Source organism: Ceratosolen solmsi, unplaced genomic scaffold, assembly GCF_000503995.2.
Source record: "Ceratosolen solmsi marchali unplaced genomic scaffold, CerSol_1.0 scaffold1, whole genome shotgun sequence".
NCBI classification, from domain to species: domain Eukaryota; kingdom Metazoa; phylum Arthropoda; class Insecta; order Hymenoptera; family Agaonidae; genus Ceratosolen; species Ceratosolen solmsi.
In genome coordinates, this window is record NW_011948415.1 from 8731535 (window position 1) to 8748998 (window position 17464).

Genomic DNA, 17464 nt, shown 5'->3' on the forward strand with positions numbered 1-17464 from the left:
CGGGTCGTACGCCAGTGCTTCCTACGGGTATCCGTTCGCCCACCGCGGCATAACAATTCCGCACTCGCGGCCACGGCACGGAGTGTTAATCCCGTTTTCACAGAGTGCAGGAACTCTTCTTGGTGTATTGCGTGCTTTCGTCCGGCAACGAAAGAGAAAAGGATATAGAAAGATATATATATATATATATATATATAGATAGATAGATAGATAGATAGATAGATAGGGCGCGTGAGAGAGCGAGAGCGATAAAGAGAGGGAAGGAGCGGGAGATAGAGAGCGAGAGAAAGAAAGAAGGAAAGAAAGAAAGCAAGCAAGAAAGCGCGTGCCAGAGAGAGAGAGAGAGAGAGCGAGTTAGTTAGTTAGAGAATAAAAGAGAGAAGAAGGAGGAAATTCAGTTGTGTGTGGGGGGAGTTTGCGAGGGAACCGACGTGGAAGATAATAACGTGCAGTGGTTCCGCACGTACCTGTGTGCTCTTTACGTTTAGTTTATTCGGTCGTTCGCCGCTCGTTTCATGCGTTTGTGCCTTTACGTTCGGTTATTCATCGGTTATTGGCTTCCCCACCGTATCCTCGTATCGCGGTGAAATCATGTATCAATATATGTATTTGAAAGAGCATGAGCATCTGTCAAAGTGCGGGCGTGTGCGCGAGTGTTGATGTATAAAGATATACGAAAGCGAGGAAGAGTTTAAGGAAGAGTCGCGACTCTCGTTTATTCTTCTCGTCGTTATTAATCGTGCCAGTGCCGAGAATATATTGCTTAGGGAATCGTGAGTTGTGTGTCGTACAGTGCCGCCCAAACGATAGCACAACATCCGATCCCAAATGAAGAGTTCGGAGCAAAATGGTTAGAGAGACACGTCACCTGTGGGTTGGAAATCTGCCGGAAAACATCCGCGAGGATAGAATAAGAGAGCATTTCAAACGGTAAGATATTATAAACGACCTCGCCTCCTTCACCAGCAGCGCCTCTCCCGCTCCCCCATCAAACCACTACCTACGAGCCTCGGTAAGACCAACACTAACAGCGCGCTGGTCAGCAACGAGCGAGAAACAGCAACAGCAGCAGCGCGAAGTCAGAGTTGAGAAAAATTCAGATTTCTTAACATTATCGCCTCTCGAACTATTCGAGTTGTTGTTTACACTTAATCCCCGTCTATTTATAATCCCCTCTTCTCACGCGATGAGAGCATTGGCTGTTATTATGTATTCCCGAGATCGCGAACGCACGAATGATCGACTCGGCATGCATGTGTATGCCCAACATCTATTCCTACGTAAATGCATAGGTGCGTGCGTGCGTGCGGGGGTTGGTGCGCGCTCTCGCGCGCATGCCCGTGTCAAACACCTCGATTGTCGAGCATACGGATGCGGGTCAGTAAAATTTTCGAAGTCGCCAAGCTTCGAGGCACCTGCTTCGGCATTCAGCGAAAAACACGACGAACAAGCAAATTGTACAAAAAGTCTCCGGGGGAGCCTAGGAAATCGAAATTTTTAGGCTTGTAGCACTCGGGATCCGACCGATGAAAAGCGTTCATCAAGCCGAAGCATTTGGGATGCCCAGTGCATGTAAATCTTGGAAATGTGACCTTTGCTGATTTACGAGTGGGATAGTGTATTTCCCATTGTTAGGGACTAGAAGACGCATATCCCTTGCTGTTTAGAGTCCCGTTGTCAGTACGCTGGCCTCGGTCGAAGTATCTCTCCGTACCTCGGCAGCGTCCACCATCTCGGTCCGAGTAATAACGGCCGAAATATTACTGCTCCTCCCTTGACCCCGTCGCGCCGCCATCATCCAGCAAAACCGAACCTGGAAACCTTCGGTGCGCAGCCTGCGCATTAAGTGCCATTACGGAAAATTAACAGGCGACCTATCTTTTTCAAACTTTGGGACCTCGGGCCTTTTATTCCCTTCTCGTTAGCCTGTCTCGTTTTCCTCCGGCGCCTCCTCCCCGCCCTTCTTAATCCAGAAATTGTTTTTTATTTTTACGTAACACTGCCTAGTCGGGTAGAATGGCACGTAACTTCCCAGGTCCATTAGCTACCTTTTAGATTTAGCGTCGTTGAATAAAAATCATGAACAGCTCGAATCTCGATCTAACAGTGTAGGTATTAGAATGTATTTTTGCCCGGTACTCGGCGCGCCTGTGAGGACAAACTTTCACGTCAGTCGATAAAAAAAAGTAATTTTTTTAGTACCAATATAATAATAATAAGAATAATAATAATAATACTCCCTTTGCAATGCACTAATTTCATTCATCATACAGACAAAGATTGAGACTATATCGAGCCGATGGGAAACATTTGGTGTCGTGACGTCGTACCTCCCAAGCTGAAGTTCTCGATCCACGGATATATATATATATATATATATATATATATATGTATATATGTATATGTATATACATATATATATATTTTTTAAGTAAATAAATTACGGACGACTATCATGAAATTACGTAAGCTTCAAAACTTTATATGTCAACGGCACGTACGGCTTGACCAATTTCCAGATTTAGTTATCAAATTCCCGACCGGCCGTGTGTATAAGAGAATAATTTATTTGCTTAACATTATGGAAACTTTCAAGTGTAGGCTATTACAAGGCAAATTGAAATAATATAAAGAATAGAATGAACCGCCGGAGAGATTAGTGTGAAATGCTAAGAAACCCGCTCACTGAACTCGTTTAATTTTATGTTTGACCCTATTATAAACACCAACGATATCGGTATCTGCTTGATTCGACTTGCTCGCTCGTTTGACTTATCTTACCCTTTTGTTGTTGCGTCGAATCTTCCCCCATGCACGCACATTTACCAAAATTACTGTCCGAAATCCATTCTTTTACGTTTTACTAATTGTATTTCATTTACTTCATTGCATCTAGTAAATCGACCTCCCCTCTCCCTCCCCTGCCCCATCACCACCACCACCACCTCCCATCGCCTCGACCTCCCTCTCCGCAATGCCCGAACAACCCACCATCCATCCATCTCGACTTGGCACATTAGCGTATATGTGTTTCATACTCGATACGAGCTTGTCGATCCGATTGAACTCGAATAGCAAGTCCGAAGCTAGGAGGAAACAACATGTGAAAAAGAATAAAGACATAAATAAGAACTGATGAATCGAAGAAAAGCGCCGATTATGCAGTTTGAGCGTGTGTCGGAGATTGCAGATTGCGCAGCTCTAAGACTTCGATAAAGGCCAGCGACTTATTATTTATCCGCCAGTGGCTGAGCGAACGAATGAATTGCAAACTATCTCGCTTCTTTCAAATTCGCGTCAGGAACAATAAAGCGGCGGCATTATCTGCTTAGACTCGATAAAGAAAGAATCCAGTCTGACCTTTGACACTTTTTTCTTGTTTACATTTTCAAATTTATTCTTATTTCAGCCACGTTTATTTGCGCGCACGCTCGTCGCAATAAATCAACGCGTGGGCATTTTTCAAGTATAAAACACTTTGCGAGGCGGAAATTTCTTGTGCGCTCGTTTCAATGAATTTTCAGGACGGATATGCGAGTTCCGCGCAAACGACGTCCGCCGCTCTTTAGCACCTTATAGCACACTTGGTGCAAATAAAAGATGGTTGGAAAGTTCGGCTGGCACATGATGAGTCATGCGATCGAAGAGAGTGAGAGAATCTAAAACATACGAATCGGCCTTTTTACGGCCCTACACAGCCGTACGTGGATAGGATCTTGAAAATTTTCCGTTGCCTCCAACCCATTACGTGTACATGTTGCCCTTCACTAAATAAACATGTCTTTTTCGCCAATATGCCATGCCGCCTTAACTTCCCGAATAATTGCCCCTATTATCGTAAACAGACGTACGTAGTCGAATAGAAGGGAGACTACGAAAAATCGATGTTGCCTATTCGTGGAAAATATCGGGCGGCACTCCATTATTTCTTCCATCCGACGGGTGTCCACAATAAATATTTATTTATTCGAGTTTGTATAATGAAATGAGAAGGGAACAACAGACGTTGGCGCAGTAATATGGCGATTGTGGGACAAATATTGAAGCGTCGGGTCATATACGCGATACTAAAGCGGAAATTCGAATATCAAGGGAAGCTTGACTTTTTTCTTCTCGTTAAACCGACTCGTACGATCATGTACTCAGTGACAGAGTATAGCGACGACGAAGACGACGAATAATAAGCTTGCCTTGGCCTGTCTTCCGAAGCTCCCAAGAACTTTTCAGAAGAGCAAGCGAAAAGACTCGCCAAGACGTTCATCGCCTTTTTCTCTCTCTCTCCCCCTTCCGCCAGCCAAACCCCATCCCACGGCTCCTTCCTCCCCCGTTTCCTTGTCACCGCCCCTCACCGGCCGCCGACACTGGCCCTCGGTCCGTCTCACTCGCACGCTCGCGCGCTCCCCGAAGTAATAATAGCCGAGGACAGCCATTTTGAGAGATCACGCTGTCCGAAGTTATTGTTCTATAGTGGCTCTCATCCGGCGGCTCTTGCCTTATCCACCTTTCTCTCCGCAGCCTACAAGCTTCATCTTTGTCTTTCGCCCAGATTTCCCTCTGCTCCTTCTTTGCTCGTTGTTATCTTCCGCGCTCCTTGATTCCGCATAGATTTCACGAATTAACCAAGATTCAGCGCGCGATCAGCGGCTCGCGTTAATCATGATTCGAGAAAGAGGGCGACCAGCTTCGTCTTCCTTGGCCAACTACTAGGCACTAAAGCGACGCTAAAAAGTAACCGAGCGTACGAAACAAGGACAACGTTAGCCTCTCGACGATGTCGGTGGTGGTGGCCGACGAGGAGAAGACGGTGGCGGCGGCGACGGCAGCGGCGGCGGTGGCGATGGCAGCGGCGTAGGAATGGGGGGAAAGGAGTTAAACTCGATTTGCCTGCGTATGCGCCGCCGTAGCCGCCACCACCACCGATTCCAGTAAGAGAAGGTAGGAGAGAGAAAACTAACGGTGACGTGGTACAGTGCCGCTCAATTGCGGGCTACCAGAACCTTCCTCGCCTCATACTGCCACGCAATCGAATTTATACATTTTCTCCTCTCCTCTCTCTCTCTCTCTCTCTCTCTCTCTCTCTATATATATATATATATATATATATATCTATCTATCTATCTATCTATCTATCTATCTATTTATCTGTCTGTTTTTCTGTCTGTGTATATCTGTCTCTCACTCTATCTCAAGATTTTTCATTATTCTTTACATGCGTGTGGCATTTGTCACAGCTCTTTCGTCAATTATGCTCGATACTTGCGACATCTTTACTTTATACCATTTTTACAAACAGACGTGAATATTAATTCTAAATTAACGTACGCTAATATACATTCCTTACTTCTTTTGGTATTTACGATGCCAGATATAAAAGTTATTTTAAATAGCTATTTTTACAATCGGAAAATAGATAACAGCGACGCTCAACGACCTGTTTCTCATTTGAAGTTTCTTTTACGTTCTTTTTCACACAAGTCTATGTACTTTTATGTATTTCAATGAAAAATTTACAAATTTCTATTTAATATGAGCCTTGATAGGCAATTTAAGAAATAGAATAGTTTGTTCGTAATTACTAGAAATGATGACATTTATAAACAGAAAAACGTGAAAACGAGAATTATTTAATGTAATATTTTTTCATTTTCTTAAAATGTTCCTTTTACTATATGCATATTATTATATATCGAATTCGTACGAATGGAACAACAAATTTATGATGATTATTATAAATAACCTACATTTTTGCCTTACAATTGTTCTCTATAATTTTATCATAGGTCTCGCTAAGCGTGACCCTAAATACAAATTTTGAAGAAAAGTTTTCATACTCAAATAAAATATATAGGAATGAATGTTAGATTCTCTAAACTTGTAAATCTATTGTACGAATAAACTGTTATATCGACATCCTCCTACTTTTGTATTTTATAAGCATCTATAATGTATACATTCGTCAATAGCTCGAAATATTCCTTCTAATATTAATCTAAAATTACGACCGTAGGTAAAAAATAAAAAAATTTAAAGCATACCTTTTCCTTGTTTTTAATATAAGCTAATTCCAATATTTATTTTTTGCGTAAGCAATAAGTTGTCATTGTATACGAACAGTCCCACTTGTTTAGCTTAGCATTAACAAATTTATTCATATTCCAATATGTAAGACAATGTACATATGCTTAAAAGTGCCAGCCTGCAGCTTTATACCAATGTACTCCCCCTCCTCCTCTCTCCACCATTAATTTAACCATAATAAAATAATGCAAAATATAATGTTAAATAAAGTCTTTAAATATTGAAATGCGATAACTTTAAATGTAGGTAGTCAATTCCTTTTATCATTGAACATGGTCTTCCCCTTACTGATACATGGTTTATTTAATAAAGTGCGATAGAAAATGATCGATCATTTAATCCAGGGCCATCCACTAAATTGTTTTATCATTTCTAATACACAGAACGCATTTCTTACCATTCAAGCCATTTAATGTGATAAACTGTATTTGTAATTAAATATGAATGGAGGCCCATTATAATATCTAAAAAATTACAAAGGAATAAGCAAGTCAATTGAGTTACAAGTTTTTTTATTGAACGTGTGTTTTTGGTTTTCCAAATTACTGTTTTTCACTGGCGCGTGCGCACATGGACAGACACACACAGACTTTCTCTTCCATTTGGTTATTTCGTTATTAAACTACTACCACCAACTGTAATATACACATGCATGCATGCATGTGTGTAAAAATATATATATATATATACTTTTCACTATGCCTTCATGAAATGGCGGTTGTGACGTGTAATGCAAGCGAGCACTACAAAGAGAGAGAGAGAATGAGAGAGCAAGTGAGTGACCAAGTTGGAGCATGCGAGATGGCGCGAGGGAGAGTGTACAGGGAGGGGGAAGAGAGAGAGAGATACAGTGAGATACGTTGAGATAGAAAGAAAGAGAGAGAGAGAGAGAGAGAGAGAGAGAGAGAGATAGAGCCCCTGACCCCGAGATCGAAATAAAGGCGATGGAATTATGGTGGGACGTTGCTCTTGGTGCGTCGCTCTTCTCTTCTACTTCTTTTCTATCTTTTATTCAATCTCATTGATTTTTAAATTCTTTTTTCAATAATTACATCGAAATAATGAGCTACGAGCCTGAAAAATAACGTTCTTTTTTAAAAATAACGTGGCTATCTTGAAGTCTATGACAACTTAAACCCGTATTTTAGATTCTATAATTAATGATTTCTATCCAAACGAGATAACTTTGATTTGCCAATTACTAATATGAAAATACAAAAATGATGGCATTAATTTAAGAACAAGATTAAATTTAAAAATATATTCAAAAATTTTGCATTCAACGAGATATTTTTCTTTTTCACGTTTTATCTAGAATGTTAGTGACTGGTATTCAAGATAACCTACATATCCTCAATTAACCAGTAAATTTAGATAGCTGTACACGTGAGTTAAAAAATAAAAATATGACGTAGCATTTTATTATTATTTAATAATTAGCGAAGTATTTTAAGTACTAGAATCAAAGCACTTTACACCTACGTATGAAATTTCGAAATTCAAGTAATTTCAAATTGAATTCTTCCATGTTTGTGACACAAGAACATTCGCTTCTGGTCCTTTTGTAATGTACGATCTAGAGAAGCCTTTAGTCGAAACTCAAAAACAAGGGATAAAAGGGCTTCTTGAATTTTTTAATCATTAATAGGGAACGCATACGCGAATGCTATTCGTGTTGCAAATACATGAAAGTATAATGTGTAATATGAATGGTCCACTTGTAGCGATTCACGATAAACGAACGTATTATTTATTTGGGCTCCCGTCTTTGTTCCGCCAGACCTTCTTTCATCTCTCCTTATTTTTTCTCCTTTATTTTCATTGTACGGTATTTACATCCGCACTTACGAGTCGCGCAGAAAAAGCCGTGTCGCAATGAGAGGCAGTTGCCTGGAGGATTTCCCACGGAATACCAAATTGAAAAATTCTCGCTCTTGTCATCTCATCGACTTCCTTCTCTTCGCATACGTTCCAAGAAGAGCGAAAGAGAATAATCCATAGATTGTCACGAGGCTGCTACCGTCGCCAACTTTTATCTTTGTCAGAGTGATATATTCGAGGGCGTCGCTACGCGGAATGCCCCTGTGCTCGATCTCCTTCTCACTTTTTTTTCACTCTCTGGTCGTTGTATGGTGCAAGCCGGTCGGTCTGTTGCCGATTCTTCGAGTTCGTTGTGCGTCCCGACGGATTTGCATGAGGAACCCGGAACACGTAACGTTCGCATAACTGAATTAGCCGATCAACGGGACAACCCATAATGCAATACGCTTTTCACGTATCACGCGGACTCATTTATCTTCCATGATCGTGTTATTCGGATAGGATTTTTCCATGCTTCGTCATTGCCATCGAAGCGCACAACACGCGGCCTTTTCCTATCTCATTTTCCTCCCTCAGTTCAATGGACAAACGCACACGGATCAAAGTTCGCATATGCCCCAGAATTTTTACTACACTCACGTGACATTTTCAATGTTTCCACGCATAAGATTCTGTTTTAACAAATTTCTGCCATTTTAAGTCTATAAGAAATTTATAAGCGAATTTATAAGATGGCCTAAAGTAAAATCTGTAATGTTAAATTGAAGACTCGAGAATATAATGTGTAAACCATGTAGGTAATGGCACAAAAACTTAAAAAATGCTTTGTATTGTCTATTTAAACACGTTTAACGATTAACATTTATCAGAAACTTTTATTTCCTTCATAGGGTTTGTAATGGTGCTTCTTCCATTAGTCTACAAATGACGACTCCACTCAGGCAATAAAAATATATCGATATTTATAGAGTGCAGATGTTTTCGAATACAGTAGTGTGAGGACAACCTAAATTCACCTATTGATACGTGCATGTATTACAAGACTCGATTCTGTCATTTTTGAATTTTGTCAATTTATGAAGATGACAAATATTTCAGATTATAAAATGGCGTGAATAACATTGATTTTAACGCGATTGAATTGTGGAACAATACTGCCTTTCGTAAGATCGGGGCTTTAAGTAACTTTATGTGTTCGTCGAGTTACAGATCAATATAAGAAAACACAACTTGTATTGTAATTGAGTGCCCAAAGAAACGGAAATGTTAAATATAACGAAGTACATAGAATTCTTATTGTTATGTGAAAATCGCTTAGAAACGTTCAAACAAAGATTATTTCTTATGAAAATAAGAGTGGGAGATTCTAGAGAGTAGCTGCGTATGTTGAATAAAATTGTGAATTTGAGGCGAAGTCGGCAGTGAGCGAGCGAGCGAGCGAGCGAGTTGGGCTAATTCGCCCGAAAAAGCGTCAGCAGGTCAAATGCCGAAGGAAAGGGGGTCCCTACTGGCGCCGGAATATTCGAATGTTTGAGAAAAGGAGTCGAATGACGACTCTAGTTAACCCATCGCCACGTATGCTCTTCTTCATCCTCGTCTTCTCCGTCGGCCGCTCGCGTACCATTCGAATATAAGCGTCGGTGCTATAGCGAGCAGCAGCAGCAGCAGCAGCAGCAGCAGCAGCAGCAGCAGCAGCAGCTCCACCAGTACGAGCACGAGCAGGTACGTATTTTCGCGGCATGCGTGTGTCGCGTGTATGTGTGGTGGGTTGCCGGCGTATTTTGGTATATTGATCGCGCGCGAGCGGCCAGCCATCCCCCCTCCAGCGGACCTACGAGCCAGCCTCTCGTTCTCGTTCTCGTTCTCGTTCCCGTTCCCGTTCGCCTCACTCGACCCCATCTTTCCCCGACCACCCATCCATCCATCCGCTGTCGCTCCCACCCCCGCGGCGCGTTCATTCGTTCGTTCGCCCGCCACCTCCGATCCCCACCCATGTGGGGGCTCGCGAAGCGCAAGCTCGAGAACTCGGTGCTGCACCCGATGCCTCCTCGCGCCTCTTCCAATGCGCGCGAATAACAATTTCGCTCGCTCCTTTTTTTCCCGCTCCGCTCCCGAGTCCCTGCGAGCGCTGCCCGGCTTTTCGCTCTCCGTCCCGCACCCCACCGCCACACTTATTGGGCTCTCGCCTGTAAAAATGCCGCACCCGCGCCCGTGCCTAACTCTGTTTTTCGCTTAGAAAACGCTCTTTCGATCGTTTGGCTTTGCGTTTTGCGCAAGCCGCTTCTCTCTCTCTCTCTCTCTCTCTCTCTCTCTCTCTTTCTCCTTATCTCTTTTCTTCTCCTTTTCGCGCAATAAGCACTACTTCATCAATATTACACCTTGTCCCGACTTCAGTCTTCAATTTTCCCTGGAAATTCCTCTGCTTCCTCGACCCCCCCCCCCTCCATCAGCCCTACTCGCCGCCTCGCGTGACATTGAAATTATCTCACTAATTTAAAAGCCGGGGCTCTTTTCAATAAAAAAACATAAAAAATTGCATACATATACTTGATGATTAAGTATCGAGTTTTTGTCTCTTCGAAATATAATAAATATCTCATGCTTCCTTAGAATTTCATGATGAATGTGGCCTCGGAAATGCAATTAAAATTTCTGTCTGAAATTCTAAAAGTCTCATCTCAACGATATAAAACATTTTTGAAAAAACAACAGCGATATACCTGAATAAAATGCCTTTGCTCGCTTCAGCAATTACGGCGTACAACAATTTTGTAGCTTCGCTCAGACATACTTTCGTCTTCTTTATTATGCAAACTTGTGTTTTTGCGTATTATTGCAAAGTTATTGCATATAAAAATACTTTGCGCGATTTTCTTCGCTCCGTTAATAGCACGTGGCTTTCATTTCAAATAGAATCTAATTGAAAGACGATCGACCATAATGGAATCGAACTGGAGGATAAATTAGTTTGAAGAGTAGTGTAGGGGAGTGTCTTGTTAGCGAACGATTGAATGGCCCATATTGCATATCGGTAGAGAGAGAGAGAGAGAGAGAGAGAGAGAAGAACGATAAAATTAGTCAATAACATTGTAAAGGAATGTCGGTAAGGAGCCACGAAAGTTCCTGAAATTTGAATAATTGCCATATTGGGAGGAGATAAATAGCGACGAATATGAATTAATATAACAAGATTCAACGCGACGTTTCGAGTAACGATTGTCTGTGAGAGACTGGGAGAGGGAGAGACCAAGTCATCGAAATTGTCGGCCTCAACGACATTGTACCCAGGCTTGGGGCTTGCGTGATGATGCCTCCGCTTTTCGCCGTACGTCCATTCTCGGGCGCGTGGCGTGACGATGGAGTTGCTGCCGTCGCGGTGACAAGGATACATATATCGCGTGTAGAAAAAGTCGTCCGAAGAAGAAACAAGCGGAGAGGTGTGCGCGGCTTGATAGGAACTGACGTTAAGTGCTCCGCGCCTCCATCTTTCTTTTCTTGCTTTATCTGTCGGTCGCAAGGCGTTGCCACGAGTTACTCGTGACGGTCCGCGCGCGCGAGGAGCATTTTCCGTCCGACTGATATTGCTGGCAAACATCAATTATAACCGCCACCGTGAGCCATTGTTGCTGCTGCTACTGCCATTTTCAGCAAGGAAGAGTTCCATTTTATTTCCAGTATTTATATTGGATTTATACACGAGTTAGCCACTACCTATGACAATAGACGTTATGCAGTGTTAGGCGTTACGGATTTGCACAAAAGCTACTTCGAAGGTTGGGCAAAAATCTTTGTTTGTTAAAACACGTTGTATCATTTCGTTCGTTCATAAATTTCTAGTAATTATAAGTACATACATATAACAAGACTCGTGCATTCGTCAAAGATATAATAGAAAAAAGAAAAATTAAAAAAAAACAGTTTTACTTCCAAGTTGTTCCACTTAACCGATGTATGAACGCATCGCGAGCTGAGAGTTGGAAAACTCTTATTTCTCGATGAAAATAACAGATTAAACAAAGGCCATGACTGATCTATTTGAAAAATAAACGTACGCCTTTATTTAACTATTATCATGGCAATAATAATGCCGGAATAATAATAAAGTCGAATCAATAGTGGTTAAATCGTTGTAAAAAATTCGATAAGCACACGTGCATAAATTTGAGTTAAGCGCCTCGCGTCCGTTGTTTTTGATTAATGAAACTTGAAATTCTTCGCAAGGAGGCAACAACGACCTTCTCTTCATGATTCATGGAAAATCATTGGTCTTACCGGTGCGATGACTCGACATTTTGCGTTTTTATCGCAGGAAAGATAACGTTACTCGAAAAATATGGGCTACAGAGAGGCGACAGTTGACATTTGCTTGGCTGTATTTGCCGATAAAAAGCGAGGAGCGTCACGTAAAAAAGAAATTTCCGTGAAAGGTGGCAACACGTGTAGAGGGAATTTGTTGGAGTTGAAAGCACGCGGATCGAATGACAGAAAAATTGCAATCACACCGCAATATTCGCGCAACGCCTCTGTTGCCCATTAATACGGCATTCGCATAAACAAAAAAAAAAAAAAAAAAAAAGCGGCTCTGAGAGAGCTTTATTTCATAATATTAAAGTTTGAACTAAAAATTCTAAAGTTTTCGCTGACTCATAAGCCGACGAGAAATAATCGAGAGTCTCACAGTGGGAAGCACCGGTCCGGAGTCAACGTATACGCCGATGATTTTGAACGAATCGTAATGGCGGTGCCGTAACCCGAAGATGGAAGAAAATGAATTATGTGCCTTCTTTCGATAATACCAGATAGGTGTCGAACGACGTATGTTGAGAGACTCGTCTTTCTATCCACCATGCAATAGCTCGTTTCAAGCGGGTGTTTTCTTATTTTGGCTCTGTAGGTCATATTTAATTCAAACTTGGAAACGAGGCTTTTTCATTTTGTGTTTTGTGCAAGTAATACGGAATAACTAATGTACAAGGAAACGTATATAATTGCAAAAGATAAAGGAGAGCTTGGAAACAGGCGCGAGTACACACAAGAAAGTAAGAAAGTGATGGAGAATGGCATGAAGTTTCATCGCTCATTTTTAATAAAACAATGGAAATTATGAAATGGATACTTCGTACGTTACTAAAAGTGGGTCTTAGGGCAAGCTAAGTTTTTATATAAAATAATGATAATGAGAAAATGACTTTTTAGAGATAATCACAAAAACGAAAATTGTATTTAATTCCGACTGTATTCATTGTTCAGTAAAATATTTAACAATGTATGAGCGACTCAAGCTTCAAAGTGTATTAGACTTTCATGTGAATGGCAATGAAGCAGAAACTTATAACATTGACTTGCTCTATTTAAATAGTTATGTTTTCAGAGATAGTCTAATTATTAATAAAAATATGTATTTTAGAAACGCATTGTTTCCCCAGTTATATGAGAAATTTTAAATAGAACATGTAAGGCAACAGCAGTTTGGAAATAATTAAATTTTTGAAGCTAGAATGAATGGATTGTCATTGTTTGTCGAAATATCGAAACGCGATTGGATTATCAAGTCGGCGCGTATAATAAAGTGCCTTGTAAACAACATCGGCCAGTGTATACGAATGCAAAATAGTAGTCGAGAGCCGTCCATCACAGTTCACTGGAGGAGTTTAGAGAAAAAGCGCCATCGACATAAGGATGCGGTAGTTGAAGGGGATTTTAGATTGTATAGGTAGTAGTAGTAGTGTGTTGAACAGTCCAAAATGTAGGTGAAACGCCACTCGACACTCGAAGAAAGCGACCGTAGAGCGGTTGAAGGAGTTGGGCGCCACGGCAGAGCACGAAATTCTCAAAGACCCAAGCCTCGGTGAAGAAGTCGCTGGCCCCCGTTTGTGCCTCTTATTAAAGACCGAGGTGAGGTGGCGAATGTAGGCCGCCGAGAGCAAGTAGTAATCCGAGGAAGGAGCATTCGACTCCGTGGCGTTTCGGACTCGGGGGTGGGGAGTATAGCGAATGCGGCGTAATTACATTTGCGCTCCTAATAAAACGATTACGACACGGTGTGTCGCGACAAGGTCACAAGAGCGGCCTGATAAAAAGAAGCAAGTGCAGAATTACAAAAGATTTACGACGTGGAGTCGGAAATCGGCGCTGCCACGTATATCGTTGCGACATGCGCGCACAAATACTGGTACGCACGCACGCGCACGCATGCACGCACGCAGATGCATAATGGCAGTGCGTGGCGGTAAGCCGCGCATGAGAAGCAACGACCCTAGCGGCCGAAAGTCAAGCGCCGGCCACTGCCAAATTTCCCAATCAAGGCGACCCTGTTTACGTCGACGCCCCTCTCCACTGGCGAATAAAGTTCGATCGGCTGCACCGGAGAAGCATCACTTTCGTGGAATCGGTTGCAGAGCCCAGTTTTGCCCTCTCTCTCTCTCTCTCTCTCTCTCTCGCTCTCTTTCGCCGTTGGCAGCGCGACGTTGCCGAGTAACGCCCTGAACGCCTCACACCTACGCATCGGCAACATTGCATCATCTTTCTCTGTCGCTCGTGCGCGCGCGCTTACTCTTACCCGTATTCGTATTCGTACTTGTACTTGTACTTGTACTTGCACTGGCACTGGCACTGGCACTGGCACTCGCAACTCGCAACTCGCAACTCGCAACTCGCAACTCGCATTAGCAACACAGCAACATATATACGCGTGCCTGCTCAACCGCTCGTGGTTATTATTCTATCGCGAAACAACGCATCGGTCCTTGCTAGCGATATTACACGTAAATAAAACTTTGCTGTTGTCCAAGAAGTTGAGTTTTGATTGCAGAATGAACAGTCGCACATATTTAATTTGCTCGTTTTTTTATTTTGTTTGATGAGTCGTTGACGTTTCGATTAACGTCTAGACTGGACTAGATATAGAACTCGTTCCCTCAACATTATCTGTCCAAACAAGGTAAAATGCCGATTATAAGCGATGGACAGCGATTTTCAAAGTTCGCGAAGCCTTTTTTTCTAGTATTTTAGAGAAGTTTTTCCGTCTTCATACAACGCACTCTGACATCCATTTTGCCACTTAAATTAGAATGAAATAACGCTATCTACCGTCTATATTTGAGTGCACCTATTATTAGCACGAAATTTTATATAAAATTGTTAATGCCATTAATTTTTAAGTCAATGGAGGTATTGAAGTTATTTACAAAATGTATTACGAAATTGTCCCTTCGCTATTATTAATTTAAAGTTGTATAGCCAGACAACACGTATTTAAAAATGGTGGTCTTTCACTATGATTTCGCTATAATTAGGATCAAAATACTCCCTTACCTTAACTTCGTACTAGAGCTCAACTATATTTGAGTTGAGTCTGGTGAAATAAAATTTCCACTTTGCCACACAATGCAGAGGGAATAAGCATTGATTACGGGCATTCAACTTTTACTGCACAATTCCTTACTATAAGGTTCATTCGTAATTAAACTCGTGCAACTCACTCGAAATCATGAAACTCGTTCGAGTATCGTGTGTAGTTGTACTTAATTGTATTAGTGAGTCTGTTGTTTTTATTAAAGCTGACGAAATAGTATATGCATTTAAAATTTATAAATCACGAATCAATTAGGATGCAACACAATATGAAAAAATTATGAAAAACCGATTGAAATTGAATTAATATTAATAACAATATTGTGATAATTTTATTATTTTGTAACTCCAATTTTCCTTGTCAATATATTTATGTTGCAAGTATCGAAATTACAAATATAATCGCTGACTATCGTCGGACATGGAACAACTTCTATGTATATCGAATGTTGTTTTCTACTAATTCTTACTAAACTGTAAAGCCACTACTCTGTAAGTTCTACATTCTCAGGTAATAAAATTAACTCCAAAATATTAGAGATACATAGGACAGAATTATCACGTTCAAGAAAGAGGAGAAAATGTTGATACCGGACTCTATGTGCGATTTCTACTTGGGTACTTAAATTTTAAAAAACATCGATCAAGCTAACTGTAACCATTTCGTGTAGAAATCAATGCTACCAACTGAGCGTTGAATTCATCATACATGTTTATCATGCATATGTCATTCGTGCATTCATAAATTCTTTATCGAATTACGAAAAAAAAAAAAAAAATTTCGTAAAGCAGTGAATTAGTTTATAATAATAATAATTATTATTGCGGCTGTTAGTGAGTAAAAAATTGAACGTAGGCATCTTTATGGAAGTCGGTCGTTTCAGGGCAAATTCATTAGCAAAAGCAGTTGTAGCAATCAAAAGTACACCGAGACAAGAATTAAAATAGTCGTCTGACTTCGATATTTGAAAACGGGTTTTTTGGTAATTTTTTTGAAAGAGAAAACTAAATAAACTTAATGTTCTAAACATTTATTTATATAGACGATTATTTTTATAGATTGGCAAAAACGATGAAAATGATAATTCATATCTGACATAAGAAATTGAAAAGCAATTAGCAGTTCGGATACATTTTTGTTGTCGATTAATTACAACTAGAGAAAAACCTTAAAAATTTTAATTACTTAATAGATTAAAGGTTTTTAAAGAGGAACAGCGTTATGTACACTTTGATAATATGTTTCAATACCTCTTTAATCGGCTTTTACAAAATTCATTTTTAGTATTTTGATAATTCAGTAATCCTTTTTTTTTAAACGAGCCTTAAATTTTTAAAATCTTTAAACAGGCCCTATTCACTCGCTTTCACTTATCTACCATATTTGATAATAATTCGTAATCATTGAAAAGATGAATTTTCAAGGAAAGCACTTTAATGAAACTGAAATAGCATCGAGCTCTGGACATCTTAAATAACATCTTTCTCTATATCCTACATCTCTGGGGGAATAAATTCTTGAACACTTTATCTTCGGATTAAAGCATGGAAAAAAATCGATTATTTTGACCCTCTAAACCAGATGCCTGCCTTAAAAGAAAGTGCAGCTCGAGAGAGAAAGATCCCGAAGGGGTCCACTCTTAGCAGGAAACCGTCTCCCTCGGTGGGAAAAGCACGTAACTCTCGCGCAAAGAACGAGAGGGTGGATGGGATGAGACGGCTCTCGACGACGTCGACGACGTCGACGCGCCTTCCATGAGCACTTGACGCCACTCGCGAGATACGCCGAAACGAGGATACGCTCGATCCATTCGACGTTGCACACGCGCTTTTTCCCGACTTTCATACCAGTCCCGCTGCCGAAGCCGAAGATGAATGACGTCCCATTGGTGGCCGTCTGAAAAATATTGACCTCGCGGAAATGTCAACACATCGTGACGCTTTTCCCGTGCATCATCGCCTGCCATGTTTACTTTTCATTTACATTTCTGCCCGCCCCTCGCCACCTTCCGTGCACCTTCCCGCACCAATGATACCTCTGTGCGATGCCTCGACCCTCTAGCAGTCTAATTTCGCTGATAAAGCCGATAGCTACTCGGCGAATTTTGCGCACGCGAGCTTTGGAAAATGAAGCCAGCGCGCCTGGCATAGTGCATAGTGCAGGAGGCCTAGTTCGAACCCGTAACTCAAGCGATATTTTACACGCGGGACG